This window comes from Panthera onca, chromosome F2 (genome assembly GCF_046562875.1).
Source record: "Panthera onca isolate mPanOnc1 chromosome F2, mPanOnc1 haplotype 2, whole genome shotgun sequence".
In the NCBI taxonomy this organism is placed as follows: Eukaryota; Metazoa; Chordata; class Mammalia; order Carnivora; family Felidae; genus Panthera; species Panthera onca.
The window spans coordinates 15542560-15561455 of record NC_138356.1 but is presented as its reverse complement, the minus strand read 5'-3'; the positions used below and the strand labels follow the sequence as shown (position 1 = coordinate 15561455).

Below are 18896 nucleotides of genomic sequence, written 5' to 3'. Positions count from 1 at the left end.
TGCTGGTAACTTTCAATAGGTTGACATTCACCAGGTGACTATATACATAGTGTCGTTTAACTTCCCTCCAGCCCTCGGTCACAATTCTTAATTAGCTCTGTTTATTGATGAGAAACTGAGGGCTCACAGAAATTATGAAAACTCTCTAGAATCCGATGGTTAGTATGTTACCTTTTGTCTTTTTATTGCCAAAGTTCCTGTCCTTTTCACTGCGTCTTGAGGCTAATAGGTGATTTTTCAAAAATAGATAAATACATGGGAAGGGATGAAAGGTATAACGCATAAAAACAGAATCAATGTCTTTAGGACATGAGAAGAATGTTTTTGTTTCTTAATTAACTTTTTTGGAGGAATATACAGTGTTTTCAAAGTAGTGTGATAAGACATTAGTATATTGATATTGGCAGTGTCAGTGGCACCTCGTCTAGGTCAGAGGCAGGTTAATGGGTTCTTAAGCAACTGAAGACAATGTTCTTATCTGATGCTACTGATGTCTGCATGAGAGTTTCCTTGCCTTCTGAAGAGGGGAAAGGCTATACCATGGCCTTTATTCTTTCTACCTGCACAGCTTCTCCCTCAGCATGCATGTGCACGTGCACACACACACACACACACACACACACACACACATGCTGGTGAAATCACAGGCAAGCTGAAGGCTTCTCTCAGGAATGACAGATGAAGGAAATGAGGGCTCCCGTGGAGACTTTGGAAGTGGACCCACCTTCTGCATGGATTATCCCCTAAGACATGAGCTGGGTCTCATCTCTGCAAACCTCAGAAAGACTGAGCCGTGGGAAGCAGTTAGTGGTTTCTTTACGTCTGTGACATATATCATCTGAGGAAGTATTTCTAATGACAGTAAGGTGGCTGATTTCTCAGTTGGCTCGTGCTGACTCTGCTCAGGGGTGTCACAGGGTTAGCCTTCATAACAAAATGCTACCATGACATAGCCTTCGGAACCATGTTCAAGCCACTATTTATTTTTCTCATTTGCTTATGGAATCTGCCCAAGCAACCCACACATAGGTGGGGGAGAGGGCAGGCTTAGGGGAGGGAAAGGGCCAGAAGAGAGATGCTGCCTCTGTGTCAATGATCGATCTTTTTTTTTCTTCTGCATGAAATTACCCATTATGATATGTTAGGGTTTTTGTCTGTCGCTCCTTTTGTTAAAATGAAATCAGTTTTTGGGTACAAAATCCATATTCATTGTAGAAAAAAAGAAAATACAAATAAGCAAAAAGAAAACTATTTGACCATAATTACTCTTCTAGTGATAATCATTATGAAAGTTGTTAAAATGTGTTATGTAGTCCTCTCTTACTATTTCTATTCATATATATTCTTCCCCACACACCTATGTAAACAGAGTGAGACAGTAACACGAAGTTCTTTTTTTTTGTAAACTGTTTTCACCCCTTAACTATATACGTGCACGTCTCTTGTGTGAAGAAATATATTTCCACATAAAAACTTCAACATGACATTCCACAGTATGGAAATATCATACTTCATTGAATCAGTTATTGAAATTTTCAGCTGTTTGAAAATTTCTGATACTTTTCTATAAGGTAGAGTTTGTGTTTTTATATAACTATCATTTACTACTTGTCCAATCAATTCTTCAGAATAAATGTCTTTAAATGAAAGCTCTGGGTCAAAGCATATGCACCTTAAAAAGCAGTTTCCAGGGTGCTTGGGTGGCAGTCGAGCATCTGACTCTTGGTTTGGCTCAGGTCATGATCTCACAGTTTGTGGGTTCGAGCCCCATGTTGGGTTCTGGTGGCAGCATGAACCTGCTTGGGGTTCTCTCTCTCTCCCTCTCTCTGCACCTCCCCTGCTCTCTCTCTCTCTCTCTCAAAATAAAGAAACATTTAAAAAAAGTAGTTTCCATGTTTATTGAAAAATTACAGAAAAATGGGTTTCCTGTTGCCGTTCTGATCTGTAAGCCCTGGAAAGTGCTACCACACAGGCACTTGACTCTGGTAGCAACAGTGCCCAGTGCCCTTGCTCTGAAGCAACAGCCTTGGTCCAAGTCGATACTCTTCATGCTAGGAATACCACAGGGGGTCGTTCCTCGAAGGAGACAGGGGTCCCCATGACTGTCCTTTTTCTCACTACACACACCTGAAGATGTAGATACACATGTGTGGCAGGGACATGAAGGAACGGTGTGGAAGAGAAGAGCTAAATCCTGTATTGGGCACAACAAAAATAAACACACACACACACACACACACACACACACACACACTTTGATTCAGTTACATCCCAGCTTTAGGCAATTTATATTCCCAGCAGCTGAGATAGCTTGAGAACGTAGTCATCAAAAAATTAATAATCTTAACATTCACATCGTTAACAATTGCTAAGAGGCCGACTATAGAGAAATTATTTTTTATTAATTTTAAGTAATTGTTCAGTGTTTTCTCGTGGGTTTGGAGATCCATTTTTACTTGTTTCTTATTCTGCTGTCTTTTTTTTTGGTGTGTTTTGATGTCTTCCGGTATCAGTATGCTTTTGAGTTCTTGAATGTGTTCTAATCACCATAAGATTTTCCCCTGTGGTTACCATTAGGCTGACGTAAATTATCTGAAACTTATAACCCTCCATCTAAACTGATAACAAGTTGACCTCAATAGAATTCATATACTTTACACTTTCTGCTCCTTCTGCCCCTCACATTTTAGATTGGACAGGACTGCCAGCTTGCTTCCCTACCCAAGTGAGCCTATAGGATGGGCTCTGCAATTTGAATTCTATGGTCAGGCTTACTAGATGGTCGGGAATAGGTACTATATTGAGTAGTGCATGGGGCCATGAATTAGTTTCCCTGTCCTAGCAGGGTCTGTACAGCTTGTTATTTGGGGGCCCGTATCAAACCTGAGTTGTACTGAATTCCCTGGTGAGGCCCAGTTTTGCTCTACAGATGGGCGAGGCCACATCCTGTGCTCAAGTGCCACGGTACGCAGAGCTGCTGACTGGGCCACCTAGCTTCCTGTGTGCACTGGTTAGGTGCCTGGTTGGATAAACTGAAGGCTGTATTCAGTGATGGGTGGGGCTACAGATTAGACTCCCTGCCCCTGTGCAGTAAGAGAAGCAGCTCTAAAATGAGCAAAACCCTGTGTTTGCTGTCTTGTCTCAAGCTGGCTTACACCCCAAGTTCCCTGACTGAACAGGGCTCCTAGCTTTGGTCTGAAAACTGTTGGCTCTGTGTGCCCTTTCCTTGGTTCAAACACACTGGGTGTTCTCACCAGCCATTCCAGTTAGACAGGGCCTAAACACTCTCCCCACAGAGGGTGAGGCTACCCTCAACCCCTTTGCCTAGGCCTGAGGGGGAGGGGGCTCTCCGGTTAGGAGGGGCCGGGAGCTTCCCTCAGCGTGGGCTCTGAATGACTGCCCCTGCCTGTGCTTAGCATAGGAAGCCTCCATACCTGGTACTGGTTTTGCTTTGAGGGTGATCAGCTCTGCCTGCCCATCTCTTGGCTCGAGCACCACTGGGCTACACAGCTTCCAGAAGTTGTAACCAGCCCTTCTGTTTAGATAGGGCTCTACAGCAGTTGGGGCTGTGACTGCACGTTGCCTGGGTGTGGGCAAACCAGGCTCAAGGGCTGGCAAAACTCTCTGAGGTTCTGAATCAGGCAGATCTGCACCCTGCCTGGTCAGATGCCCCCCAACTTAGCTCCGCAGATGAGCAAAGCTGTTGGTTGGGATTACTCCTTGGACGCTGCAGGTATGAACTCTGTCTGCCAAGAAACGCGTGCTGGTTGTTGCAATTCCCTCTCCTCTTTTCCCACAGATTCCCAGCGGTTGAGCCCCACTGATGCCCCTGCAATCCCTATGGTGTGACATCAGAGTAGGGTCTCCTGCAACGTGACCCACAATGCTGGGAGGTGCTGGTTGTCACCCCGGGTTCTTTTTTCCCACCTGAGGAAACAGAGACTCAGGGAAGACCTTTCCACTTGGTGCTGTGTTGCCCTTGGGGAGAGGCAATGCAGCCAATGTGTAGGTACTTCTCTTAACACTTTTTATTTTAAGTTTATTTATTTATTTTGAGAGAGAGAGCCAGCGAGCGAGCATGGGAGCAGGGGAAGGGCAGAGAGAGAGGGAAAAAGAGAGAATCCCAAGCAGGCTCTGCACTGCACGGGGCTCAAACCTATGAACTGTGAGATCATGACCTGAGGCAAAGTCAAGAGCTGGAAGCTTAACCGACTGAGCCACCCAAGTGCCCCTCTCTGACATTTCTAAAGCAGTCTGTCTTGGTCTGAGGTGCTGGGGGAGGTGCTTCAGCCTCACCCCCATGTTCTAGGATTCTTTCCATGGTGTCTTGAATAGTTCTTGTTCTTGTCTTGATGAGGAGTGATATCAAAAATGCCATATGTCACCGTATTTCCTTGTAAATTAAATAACTTTTAAACATCTGCAGCATTCTGAAAATGGCATCTATTGACTATGGGGTAGTAAATTAGTTGCCACTGTACTTATTGAAATTTTGTTCTCTGAGAGATTATGGAGAATATTTCTGCATTTGGGGAGGGACTGTTCTAGATTACACCTAAAGTTCTGTCCAGATTAAGGTTCTGTGGTTTACTGACAATATTTTATGAATGCCATATAGTCATTTCTCTGTCATAGAATGGATATCAAAGGGGTCTACGCTTATTTTTATTTCCTCAAATAATACAAGTTTTACATTTTATTTTCTCCTTACATCTACATCAACATTCTTTAGTGTTGAAAAGATGCTATCTGTCTGACTCATTTATCCATTTATTATACTATGGTATTCTCCCCCCCCCCCCATTTTTAAAAATTTGCAGACAAAACAAAAACAGAAACAAAATCCAAATGAGTTGGACAAAAGTTGAATTCAGCAATGCATCGGGTCAGCATTACCTGAAAGGAATGACCAACAATAGGTGAACTATGGGGCAAAGTTAGCACCAGGAGGGCCAGCCAATGGTATTTGAAACTTACAAAGTAGAACCAAAAATCTCTCCACGGAGTTTTCAGAACTCTATTCCAGAATGGAAACGAGTATAAGAATCGAGGAACACAACCAAATATCTGGTTAAGCAGCAGGGCAATGGAGAGCAATTTAATTCTATTGTACATCTTTCCAATGCCCTTAGGATATAATCATTATATTATATTATATTATATTATATTATATTATATCATATTCATTTTTTAAAGTTTATTTATTTTTGACAGAGAGATAGAAAGAGAGAGAGAGAGAGTGCGAGCATGAGCTAGGGAGGGGCAGAGAGAGAGGAAGATCCAGAATCTGAAGCAGGCTCCAGGCTCTGAGCTGTCAGCACAGAGCCCAACGTGGGGCTTGAACCCACGAACCATGAAATCATGACCTGGGCCGAAGTCAGGCGCTCAACCAACTGAGCCACCCAGGCGCCTCAATTAATATTTATTATATTATATTATATTATATTATATTATATTATATCCTATCATATCATATTAAAAAGTATAGTGGGTCTTGTCCCTGTGGCAGCTGGACTGCTTCACTCAGTCTCTAATAAGTTCATATTTCTACTCTGTTTCCTCTAAACATGTTACCTTATTATGTTGACCTGCCTTGAAGCGTGCCTACTCCTTATATAGCCACTTATTTAGCTGTGTATGTCCTTTTGTAGTTTGGTTGAAGAAAGTGTAGACATTTTTACAATTGTAATGAAATCTGCTTCTTCCAGATTTTTCTTTTGAGTGCTATTTCGTGGAAATTCTAACCACTTAACTTGACTATCCTACTGCAGCATTCTCTCTGGCACCAAGGCAATCAATTTTTGTAACAGTTTTTGATGTGGTCCTTTGTCAATACTTGTCTAACAGCCTTTATTAATTATTCTATTGGTCAGAGCTCCTGAGTGGCTCAATTGGTTAAGTGTCCAACTTTGGCTCAGGTCATGGTCTCACGGCTTGTGAGTTTGGGCCCCGCATCAGGCTCTGTGATGACAGCTCAGTGCCTGAAGCCTGCTTCAGATTCTGGATCTTCCTCTCTCTCTGCCCCTTCCCTACTCATGCTCTCTCTCTCTCTCTCAAGAATAAATAAATATTAAAATTTTTTTTAGATTACTCTATTGGTTGTCTCCCTGTGCATGTACTCATTTCCTCTCTGCCCTTTCCTCTCCTTAGAAAGATGATGCTTTCTGAGCTAGTCTTCTCAAGATACTGCAATGAAAGGGTTAATGGTCTTAGTGTCTATCCTAGTTCCCTCTAGGTTTTCAGAATTGGAAAGCCTTTTGGAGTGTTTACTTCCTAGGGCTCTGCTGAAGCTCAGACGCTCAGCATGGCTCTCCTTGGACTTCACCGTGGAGGAAATCTACAGAACAAGAGCTGAGAGGTAGAATCTTCTTTGTATGTGTGAGTTACACCCCCGACCCACATATCCCTGATCCTATCTGTATAATGGTACCACCTTTACATTCTGTGCTTCCCCACTACATCCATCCAAGGTCTATGATTCTCATAATCAGAATATAGAGGGGAAAAAAGCTAAATGTGTTTTTTTTGCTTCAATACTCAAGAACATTTTTGCATTTGAAAAAGGCTATGTGGATAATCAATTCTTTCAACCATGAATGACATCAGTTTAAAATAACACATTTCCACATACCAGCCCTGCACTGTCTAAATTTTACTCGCAGCCCTATTTATAATCAGTCTTGGAATTGAAAGGGTCTTAGCATCTAGGTGTGGAGCACTAGTGATGATTTGAGAGGATTTGGGGAAGTCTAGGCTTTCTCTAAACTATACCAAGCCCCTTTTCCTTTGTGTCTCTTAAGAGACATTTGTCTTAATTTTTAAATAATTAGTAATAGAAGATACATTTTAAGCCAATCAAAAGCTGATTTATCCCCTCCTCTATTATCTTTGGAAGCACTCTAAGGTTTATTACAGTTATTAGTGAGATCATATATTGCTGTGGTTCCTTTAGGCTGTAGGTATTTTGAAGGTAAAGGCTGTGTTTTGCCAAACTCCTGGTACATCCTAGGCTCTTAATAAGAATTTATTAAACAAATGAATGAATATTGTTAATGCAGTTGTGCTCTGGACATGTGACACAATAGACCTTAGGCTGGGAAGCAAGGAATCTATGCTATATTTTCGATGCTGCCAGTAACTAGCTGTAGACTCCTCAGGAATTTACTTAACTTCTCTCATCAGTTTCCTCACTGGTATAATAAAGGAGTTGAAGTAGCTATTCTCTTCTAGAGCTCTTCTATGGCCTATTTTTCTTACTGACATTTAAGGTCCTTCTCCATCACCTATGATAAATGACTCTTTAACAGAGAAAAAGGACAGGTGGGAGGAGGTAGGGCTGAGAAGTGGCTCCGATAAATCTGGGGCAATAGACAATCCCCAAATCCTATTCCTTGCTTTCATAATTCAGCAGATGACTCTGCCCCCTCCCCAAGTTTTCCTTTTTCTAATTGCTTATAAAAATGTTTAAAAGATCATATTTTTCATTCTTTGAGTACCTGTCACTAATGTCAGGGGAAGGTGACTCTGACTCATGCTGGGTGGCCAGCAGCAAGAAGCTAGGTGAGGATTAAAATGTGACCACGACTCAGACATTGATTCCTAAGGCTTTGTTTTAGTAAAGTGATTTCAGCCACCTGGATAAGAGCTATTTTTTTAAATCTCTCTTTGTAATTGCACCTTCTTATAGGCATGATGGATGGTCAGGGTGACAGGCAACATCTGCCCCTGACGGCATGTTATGTTGTCCTGCAGAGAAGGCAGTGTGGTCCAGTGGACCTCTCGGGGCGGGGCGAGTCAGAGAGTACAAGTTCTAACCTCAGCTCTGTCCTTCAAACTCGTGGGATGACCTTATGGAAGACACTTAACTAATCTGTAGCTCTTTTTTTTTTTTTTTATCATCCATAAACATGGAGGAAATAACAACTTTTCAGCCTTTAGTGGAAGACTGGCTAATAAATCATTAGAACGTGCTTGGCAATAAAATGCTCTGCAGAAAAGCAAAAGACTAACAGCATGCAAATGGAGTAGAAATTGCATTTGTCTGGGAAAAGTAAGCTTTGCTCAAATTTGCATGAGGGGACTTGAACATATTCTTGGCAGAACACCTTTAAAATGATGAGCAAAGGTTTTACTGGCTCTGGTCAGCTCATTGGACAGAATGGGCTGACTAGGGGTGGATTTCAGCATGGCTGGAATTGAAGACTGTGGTCCCTTATGTGGTATATGTGCTTATTGGAGTTCTAATTCTGCTGCAAAAGAAGAGTCTGAACTGAGATGCAAGTTCCAAAAAGTCGATGTAGAGCCTGGGAGCAGATAGTCAGGGAAGGAACAGGAGAAAGGAGGCCTTTGAATGAGAGAGCATCTGGTTATATGCATCTTTTTTTAATGTATTCATCCTTGTGCTAGTATGTCTGTGCTTTGGAGGCTAAAGCCCAGAGTTTCTCAGATTGAAAAGACTGTTACCTCAATAGTTTTTTTAAAAAAATCCAACTAATGTCCCCACCTTGAACTTTGATGTTTAAATTTCTTTCTATCCCCGTACAAAATTGCTTCCTCTTTTGCTCACTTCTCCAATACAAATCCCACTCCATCATCAAATCCCCTTCCTCTTGTAGTTTTTCCAAACTATCCCAACTGTGGTCTTTAACTCTGATGACTTTGGACTCCAAAGGGGCCTCTGTGTCTGGCCACAGCTCATCTTGCTGATCTTGACTTCAGCTAGCACATGTAGTGCTTTGTGCAAATTACATCAAGGCTCCCTCCAGCAGGTGAATAACTACAAAACACCGCACCTGCTCTGTTCCAGCCCCCTTTCTTCCCTGACCTCCCCGCCTCTTCTCCTTGTCTTCTTCAGTCCCTACTTCCAGTGCACAAGCTGCTAGGTTCTATATGGGACTCTGGGTGCACTATTCTTATCATCTCTGGTCTTGTCAATGTGTTCTTTGGGAGCAGGTGCTGAAGATCATCTCTCTGCAAGCCCAGCTTCCTGTGGTGCCTGGGCCAAGGCTGACCAAGCCTTGGGCACTTGCAGAAGAACTTGTGGCTTCAGGGCTGACATAGCATTAGGCCAGCATTCTTGCCATCCTCCCTGTTAGCCCCTGTCTCAAATCCCCATTGATCTTCTAGTCCTCCTGGTTAAAATGTGGTTTGGTTGTCTTTTTATTCCCCCCAAACAGTTTCGCTGTCATTACAGAAACAATACATGCTCTTGCACAAATAATTGAAAAATAGAGGATACAAAATGGAAAATATAATTCCTAAGAGTCCCAACTCCCAGACCATTTTGTGCTATTTTCTAGACCTTTCAGTGTTGTACATACATGCACATGCATGTGTGTGCATGGACACACACACACAAACACACACACACATTTATTAGAAATGGGATCATCTAAACTGTTTATTTTATATGCCTATGTTTTTCATTTAGCATGATGTTCTCAGTTAAGAATGAATGGTACCTTTCATGCTTATTATTAAATATGATTGGAAAGAAGTGGTTTTGAATAACTACATGGTGGTACTTTATATAAATACATTATCATTTATTGTCAAACCCATAATGCTGGACGTTAACATTGTTTCCAACTTCCTGCTCTGGTAGATGAGTATAAACATAAGTATATCTCCAGTCAGCCAGCTTCCCTCCCTCCACACTATCCCCCCCCTAGTCCCAAGCGACCACTATCCCTCACATGCATGACTTGGGTACAGCACAGTGGTTCTGTGTAGGCTAGAACCAGAACGCTTAAGAATGAATCCTGGATCTGCAGTGGCCGTCGGAAAGCTGTTTGGCCTCCCTTTTCCTCCGTTTCCTCATCTGCTCTGTGGAGGCATCACTGGTAATGGCACCTGCTTAAAGAGATGCTAAGAGGGGCGCCTGGGTGGTTCAGTCAGTTAAGCGTCTGACTTTGGCTCAGGTCATGATCTCATGGTCCGTGAGTTTGAGCCCCGCGTCGGGCTCTGTGCTGACAGCACAGAGCCTGGAGCCTGCTTAAGATTCTGTGTCTCCCTCTCTCTCTGCCCCTCCCCTGCTCATGCTCTGTCTCTCTCTGTCTCAAAAATAAATAAAAACATTAAAAAAATTTAAAAAAAGAGACGCTAAGAGAAACAATGAAACATCATATAAAAGGCACTTGAAATAGGGACCAGAATGTAAGGGACTTTCAACATGTACTATTTCATCAACAACTTGTTCATCACTTTATCCACTCTGGCCTGGATGCACTCCATTGTCCTTGTGGTAGCTAACATTCCATCCAGGCACTTACCCAACCAAACTTTACAATATGTGCATGTCCCCTGAATATATGCAGTTCAACTTCTGTCTAGATGGAATGGGGGGGCTCAAGTATACACAGTATTGAGGAGGGGGTTACTTCTCTGTACTTCCAGAGAAAAACATAAGTTGTGATTTGAAGCACTTTCTTGACGTTCATCAGGCCTCAGAGTGAAGCATAGGGTTTTGTTTTCTACACTTTCCAAACATGGTGCCACATACCACCGTCATCTGTCCCTAAGTTCATCCCTGCCTCAGACGGAAGTTTCTCACTGAGGTCATTAGGAGTCTGTAGTGATTCACTGAGAACTTTGTGGGAGAAAACAGCCCAGATTTCATTTGATAAATCCTTCAGAACATTAATTTAACATCTTGTTCTCTAAAATATGTTCTCTTTGGTGGTGATAATTACTGTGGATGTGAGTGAAGCTGAGTTTGAATCATTTAAGACCTCAACATTCACAAATAATGCCCAGTGGAGTTTGTTTCTGAGATTGATATTTAGGCAGTAATTCAAATAATGAAGTCTTGTTGTGTTTCAAGAAAATCAGTAACAAACTAAACAGTTTGTACTGTGGAGATGATTATAGGGGCTTCTGTAAAGATGGACATTCTCTCATTCAGTTATGGAAACAGTCTGGGATTTATAAAGGTGTAATCTTTTGAAGAAACATTTGTTTGGGATTATCAGGATCACAAGAGAAGTTTGAGTCAAATTATAAAATGTATCATCAATGATAAGTCTGTGACATTAGTCAAACTAAAGGGCATGTGTAATTGCCAATTAATACTGAGGGATGACCTTGGTCCATGCTTTTAACACAGCCTCGTTCACTAGGAGTGATTTTTGTCTAACTTTTGGCAAGTTTCTTTCCTTTTTTTTTAATTAAAAATTTTTTTGTGATCTTTGTTTATTTTTGAGAGAGAAGCAGAGTGCAATCGGGAGAGGGCAGAGAGAGAGGGAGACACAGAATCTGAAGCAGGCTCTAGGCTCTGAGCTGTTGGCACAGAGCCCAGTTCAGGGCTTGAACCCATGAACTGTGAGATCATGACCTGAGCCGAAGTAGGCTGCTTAACTGACTAAGCCACCCAGGTGCCCCTGGCAAGTTTCTTTACAGCAATCTTAAGCTCTTGCAGGGTTCTGGTATCATTCTTTAGGTTTTAAAGACTTGACACTTTTTCTAATATTTTTTTAAGTTCATTTATTTATTTATTTTGAGAGAGGGAGGGGAGGGGTACAGAGAGAGAGAGAGAGACAGAGAGAGAGAGAGAGAGAGAGAGAGAGAGAGAGAATCCCAAGCAGGCTCCATGCTGACAGTGCAGAGCCTGATGCAGGGCTCGATCTCACAAACTGTAAGATCTTGACTTGAGCCAAAATCAAGAGTTGGATGCTCAACCCAGGTGCACCAAATTGACACTTTTCTAAAAACGAATCAAACCGTTAGGAAAATAGAAAAAAAAGTTCTGTGAGCCCTGGAGCATCAAGGCCCTGCTTCCCAGTAACACTCTTCCGGAAATGGGGAGTACTGGGGGAGGAGGGTTTCAAGGTACAGCTGGGTTGATTAGGCCAGAGTCTTTGCAAAGATTCTTAGACACCCAAGTGATGATAAATAGGGCAATTATGATGATTAAGCATAGCCTATATTGTCAGGGGCCGCATGCGAGTGTGTGTGTGTGTGTGTGTGTGTGTGTGTGTGTGTGGTGGAGAGGCCATTGTTTGGGTGGCAGGGCAGGAACACTCCAGGCAATGTGGCCTGAGGCTATTCTGGTGAAATGCAGGTTAGACCATTTTGAGTAGGAAGGGATAAGTTTTAGATCAGCGGAGTCAATGCTTTCATTTTACAAGTAGAAAAACAGCTACAAAGAATTTGAAGACTACTCCAAAATCACACCACATGTGTGACTTAGAGTAAATGGAAAAACAGGATAGTTCACCACATGTAGGAAGAGTCAGTAAGATCACAACTTCTGATCTTTTTTAGTAAAATTAAAAAGAAAAATAAAGGAACCATGGTAAAACTCTTTCTAGTAAGAGTTGTTTAGACTAATTTCAAGCCCATCAAATTTCATGTTCTCCAAAGCAGTGATAGCCTCTGTTCAAACCACTAGGGAAAGGTTTGTATCCCTGACTCAAGGGACAGGAATCATATTTCCAGGAAGCAAAATGGAAGGGAAATCTGTAAGCATGTAGCCAGATATGAATGTTCAGACTTACTTTCAGGCAAAAAGTTTTTCTCTTTTCTTTGTTTCATTAGAGGGAATTGAAGTTTAAATCCTCCCCAACCTTTGAGGAAAAGAGAACCAGTTTCAGGCTGATTCGGGGCCTTAAGATTAAAGGGCCATCAGAGGGGCGCCCAGGTGACTCAGTAGGTTAAGGATCCAACTTTGGCTCAGGTCATGATCTCACAGTTTGTGAGTTCGAGCCTTGCATTGGGCTCTGTGCTGACAGCTCAGAGCCTGGAGTCTGCTTAGGATTCTGTGTCTCCCTCGCTCTCTGCCCCTCCCCTGCTTTCTCTCTCTCTCTCTCTCTCTCTCTCTCTCTGTCAAAAATGAATAAACATTAAAAAAATAAAGGGCCATCAGAGGCTGTTGGGCAAGAATAAGGAGGTGGTGTGCTGAGGAGGAGGTGACTGGGAAGGAAGGGGAATTAAGTGGCACGGAGATGATGTCTAAGGGAAGCAGTGAGGAGAACAGACTTTCCGCCTCACCTCCTGGATGAACGAGCTCTCCCCGGACTTGGGAGAAGGTGGTTTTGGGAGCACCCAGGTGAGTCTGTGGTCCTGGGAGCACCCAGGCCCTGCTTCCCAGTAGCACCCTTCCAGAGGCGAGGACTTCTGAGGGAGAAGGAGGGTTGCAAGGTACAGCTGGGTTGATCAGGCCGAGTCTTTGCAAAGATTCTTAGAGGCTCAAGTGATGAGAAAGTGCAGAGGCTTGCAAAGCATTCAGCAGAGTCCCCACTGTCTGCACCGGGGTCCTTACTAGTGCTCCCTTCTCTCAGGGGCCAACGAGAAGTTCAGCTCATCAACACCCAGGGTTTTACCAGAGGACTTTGTGTGACTTGGGTGCCAAGCCCAAGCAGAGTTGGTTGGATGCTGAACACCTAGGGGAGTCAGGATGGAGCCTGGAAGGTTCAGAAGCCTTTCCCTTTGGCTTTGGAGAGACTGAGCTGAACGAGCTTAGACCTCCTCAGTCGGAAGTGTGTGGTTAGTGACATCCCACCCAAAGCAGAGGAACCCTCACTCTGATAGGGTCTCAAAAAGCCTGAGATAGGTACTGACAGCTTCTGTAAGTCACTTTGATATCTCTTAAATGCACAGACTCTCTAGACCTGAAAAAAGTGGCATTTCTTACACAATGAATAAAGATGAGAATCTCATTATGGCGTATCAGTGAGGCAGGCTTTCTCCCAAATCTCCAGCTCTGACTCTTTGTGCAAACCCCTTTTGAGCATCTACACTAAAAAGGCAGAACTAGGGAATGGAGACACAGGCATAAACGAAACAGCCCTGGTTTGACTTGTAGCTCCATCTACTGATGTTCTTGACCTTCCTTTCACCACTCATCAACTTGGGACTTGCCTGAGACTTGCACCATTGACAGCTTCGTTGTGGTACCATCATTTATTAGCTTTTTTGACGTGCAGCAGAAACAGAGAACGTGAGATTGTATAGACCTCTGAGAAACACCTGACTGAGTATCCTTTGGCTTTATCAAGTAGCCAAAATGATGAGCATAGGTCAGTGGACATCTCTGTGAATAATAAGAGGTAAAAATTCACTGATACACTGAAGGGAATCTATTCAAAGCACAAAACCCCCACCACACTTACTCGGGTGTCTGCACTTGGCCCTAACTCTTTGTTCTTCTGGGTCAAGGTGCCCCTGGAAAGTAGACTCCAACTACAAAACACATTCTTCTCTAGCCTGACCACAACCCACATCCTGGACAAGCCCCGGGAATTGCCAGTTGCCACTCGAGAAGCCTGCCACTTCCTGCTCTATCTGATGGAGAATCAACGCCCTCTCCCCGCCTCCCCCTTCATGGGTACATCTGCAACCCTCTCACATTCTTCAAAGCCCCTTAAAAAGCCCAGCCTGACAGAACCTCAGGGCTGACACTTCTCTAGATGTCTGGTGCCTCTCCTCCCTTGGAGTGAATAACCTCTGTCCTGCTTAGTGCTCCACTCTTGCTGCAATTCTTTGCCACCCTTGTCACGGGTCACCCTAACATACACCATATTCAGAATTTGGGATATTCTACACATTCTAGAGGACAACTGATCTGTTCTTCTCAATAAAGCAATGACATGAAAAGGAGAGCCGTTATAAATTTAAAATGGCTTTAAAAAACATAGTCAGTAGTTGGAATATGGCTTAGTATTAGGTGACATTAAGGAGTTATTGATTTTATTCATTATAATAATGGTAGTGTGTTTATACAGGAAAATAACTTTTTAAGAGATGTTTATAGGGGTACTTATAAATAAAATGTCATGTTTAGGAATTACTTTAATCTCAACAGATAAAAAGATGCAAAATGGAAAAAATGTTGATCATTGCTCAGTGTAGATCAGCAGTTTATGGAGACTGACTCTACCATTCACTCTATTATTACTTCTATTTTTAAAATTTCAAGTTAAAAAGTTAAAAAAAATGTGCGGTCACTGATTCTCAATTCTTGTTAATGTGAAAACCGAGCGAGGCACTTGATTTCTTCAGTTGTTCCTGCCAAATGAATTAATTGATAAATAAATGTTACTTTGTCTGATGCACTTTAGTGCTATCGATGTTTACTTCTCCAGACATTTAGTAACCATTTGTCATTTGTTCATTTATTCGGCAAACCCAAGAGGAGTTAATGCCAGGTATAAGCATGAACAGAATGCTCTTTCTTTTCCTTCTTCAGATTCTGGAACTCAGACAGTGATATTCTTCCCTCTGTGCTATCAACCATTTCCTCTCCTAACTTTGCTTCCATCCAGATCAACCACAACATGGGATTTACTCCCTCAGCATATTCCATTTGAGCGGGGAAGGAGGCGTGGCAAAATGAAAAAAGACAATGAACTTTAGAGGTGGATAGGAATTCAATTTCTGGCTCTCCCACTTTCTTGCTTTGTGACCCTTGGGTATATGTCGGTATCTTTTGATACCCTCACCAGTAAAATAAAGGCAATGCATGCTTAATGCCTGGTGGGGCAGAGACTGTAGGCACCCCACCTGTATCCCACTGGTACTCATGTTCCCGTGCATGCCAACAGCTTCCTGTTGCAAGTACAGTAAAACCTTGGATTGCGAGTAACTTGTTCTGCGAGTGTTCCACAAGATGAGCAAACATTTCTAATAAATTTTAACTTGATAAACGAGAGATGTCTTGCAATATGCGTAGTACGTGACACCGAACGTCACATGATCACAACTGAGCCAATGGTTCTTGAAATTCGCTTGGATATACAAGTGCTTTGGATTACAAGCATGTGTCTAGAACAAATTATGCCTGCAAACCAAGGTTTTACTGTATCTGTAAGTCTGCCTGAAGGCTCTCTCTGGACACAAAGGCTTTTCTTTCATGTGCTTCAGTTTCTCTTGTGTTCTCAAAATACTAAGTAAATTTTTATTCATTACTTGGGATCTAAATGTATGGTTAAGTGAGAAAGTGGGAGGAAGAGATTAGGAAAGAAAATGTAGCAATGGTCCAGAGCAAGGGGCGGTAACTGACAACTAGGATTTGCAGATACCTATTTTTAGGAATTCTTAAAAGTATTTGGAGAAGGACTCTAAACTTTCTGCACTATATAAGAGGGGGCTATGGTTATTTTCCTTTGGGATAGGTAACTCTGTAATCCTAGAAAACTTGGAAACATAGCTCACACAGAATTTCCAGAATCAACACACTTTATGTAGTGTGTATGTCATTATGTAGATGGTCTGGTTATAGAAATTCTGAAACCTCTCCAGTGGGTCAGTGAGGCGCAAGCATGTTTAGGGATAAAGACTCAAGTATTGAAGGAGGCCAGCAATCCAAACCAGTGTCTAAGGGAGTGTGATCTCATGGGTAGGGCAGAGTAACAAGAATTTGTAGAAAGTGGGAACGCTGCTAAGAATACCCATGTGGATCCAGGCAGTACATGCAGTTTGAAACTGAACTCCAGTAAGCAACAATGTTCTTCCTGTGTATATTAACAGTTTAATTAACCCTTCCTTTGTAAATGAATAACTAATCAGAGATAATAATAGTACTACCTTGTAATATTGTGCTGACAAATGAATTTATATATGCGAAATGCTTTTAACAATGCATGGCACATGAAGAAGGCATCTTTTGGGATGAGCACTGGGTGTTGAATGGAAACCAATTTGACAATAAATTTCATATATTAAAAAAACAATGCATGGCACATAGCGTAGCAATATAACCTTTGGGCAGTTACTGTATTACCACACAGTCTGCTAGGAGAGAGGTGTGGGAAGAGGAGGAACAGTTCCTCAAGGTCAAAGTCTAGTCCCAGTGGGGGGACCGATACATTGGTCAGGGAACAGAGGTAGAAATCCCAGTAGGTAAACTAGGCAAATTGACCAGGGTTGGGAGAAAATCACTAACACTGTGATTCCCAACCATATGGTTAAGTTTTGTGAGTACAGACACTGTCTTCATAACTGCCCTTAACACCTAGTGCAGAGTCTGCCACATAGTAGATACTCAGGAAATGTTTGCTTAATGGATGACTGAATAAATTGAAAGTGTAGGTAACAATGAATCTGATACAAACATAGCAATTTGTTTCCGAATTTCATTCCTGGTGCATTTACTTCAATCTCCTAGGAGTGTCTGCAGGATTACAGCTAAGTGTTTCCGTTCAAAGCATCTCTGCCTCCAGGTGACAAGACTTGTGGCAGGTGGGAAAACAAAAGCTCTCTCCTTTCTGGCTTTCTTGCAGGGCAACACTCTTTACAGTTTGGGAAATCTCTGCTGTAAATCTTCCTTTAGGAAAAGGGGCTTTATGTCTCTTCCCGCAAGTCAGTGGACTCAACCCTGTTTGCATTAGGTGCCGTACTCAGCTGCCCAGAGTAGGCTTGGTTTGTTTATTTGGGGGTTGGCAGTGCTTCTGGTACATCCTGAAAAATCTCTTTACATATATGGATATATCCTCTTGTCTTCTAAGTCAGTTCTTTTAGTGAAGAAGAAGCATTCATTTGGCCTCCCAAAATTTGGTGCCCACATACCGCGCGCGCACACACACACACACACACGCGCACACACACACACGCACACATGCGCGCGCGCACACACACACACACACACACACACACACGTGCATGCATAGAAGCCCCTTGGGTTTCTATCAGCATTCAAGTTCTTGGTTCCATACTCTCACATCCTTTAAATCATTTCATGATTTACTTAAACTAGTTAGAGGTTTTTGTTACTTGCAACCAAGTGAGATTTGATTAAGTCGCTCTCTGAAGTGTTAACACTGAAACCACATTTCTTGCTCTTCTTGGTGAGATTCTGACTTCTCCCTGGGAAGCTTTCTTAATCCGTGTTTCTCCCAAAAAGGGAGAGTACTGCATTTCCCATTATCACACCCTTCCCCACACCTTATTCCTCCAAAGTCCTTTTGTCCTTCCGGATCTGATTCATTTCATCTCTTTTAGTGCATATTCAATGTATGCATCAACAACCTGGCTCCAACCTTACCGAAGCTTTTGGCTTCACCTGTTATTATTATTTACCTATTATTCACCAAATATTAGGGTCCCATGACACTGGTGGGAGTTGCTACTATCTTCTTGCCAGCTGGAAATTGGTTTCTTCCCCTAGAGATTCCTCATAGACTTCCTTTTTCTGTCTTAATGTGCTTCAAGCCATTGGCTTCCAGCCATAACTAAGTGGCGAGATTGGTCTAATCTTCCCACTGGAAACAATTATAAAAGCCAGGGAAGATAAATAAAGCACATATTTGAAGGCACGGGGGAGTAACCAACGCAGAAAGCACATGAGGCTGTGATTCCTGCAAGGGGGAAGCATTCGGGTCAGTGCAGCATTCACACCATGGTTCCCCCCCCCACCCCGCAAAGCATTTTCTAGTTTCAGCACGGGGGCGGGGGTAGTTAAGTCTCAGCAGAAAACGCTGGGCTGAGCAACAGAAGTGTGAACTCATAATTTCTAAAGCAAGTAAGACTGGAAGAGCAAAATCTTTGAGGGCAGAAAACTATAGAGAATTGAGCTAACAAAAAATCTGTTCACTGTTTCCCCTTGAACTTTGTGGAGGGAGACACCAAGCCAGCCAGCAGAAACAGCCACTGAAAGCCTGAACTGCTGAGTAGATATTTCAGTAGCCATGTAGTTCTAGAGAGACAGAGGTTGGTGTCCACTTCCTGCCCTGGTGGATGGGATCTGGCAAATATCAAACTTCTGCAGAAAGTCTCATGTAGGCCCTGAACCTTCTGCAGAAAGTCTCATGTAGGCCCTGCCATCGGAATAAGGGCAAATTTGAAATAGACTAGCTGCTAACAAAGCCACAAACAACCTCTGGTGAGATCAAAGTGATCTGGTTCTACACATACCCGCCAAAGAAAATGTAACTCCCTTTGTAGGAAGAGGACATCACTTAGCA

General features: G+C 42.7%; 1 non-coding gene across 1 annotated transcript; it reads right to left on the bottom strand.

The window, feature by feature from the left end:
* Positions 1–5323: 5323 nt before the first annotated feature.
* TRNAR-UCG (transfer RNA arginine (anticodon UCG)) lies at positions 5324–5408 on the bottom strand. The gene has a single exon. It is a non-coding gene; the product is annotated as a tRNA-Arg (tRNA).
* Between the last annotated feature and the right edge of the window lie 13488 nt (positions 5409–18896).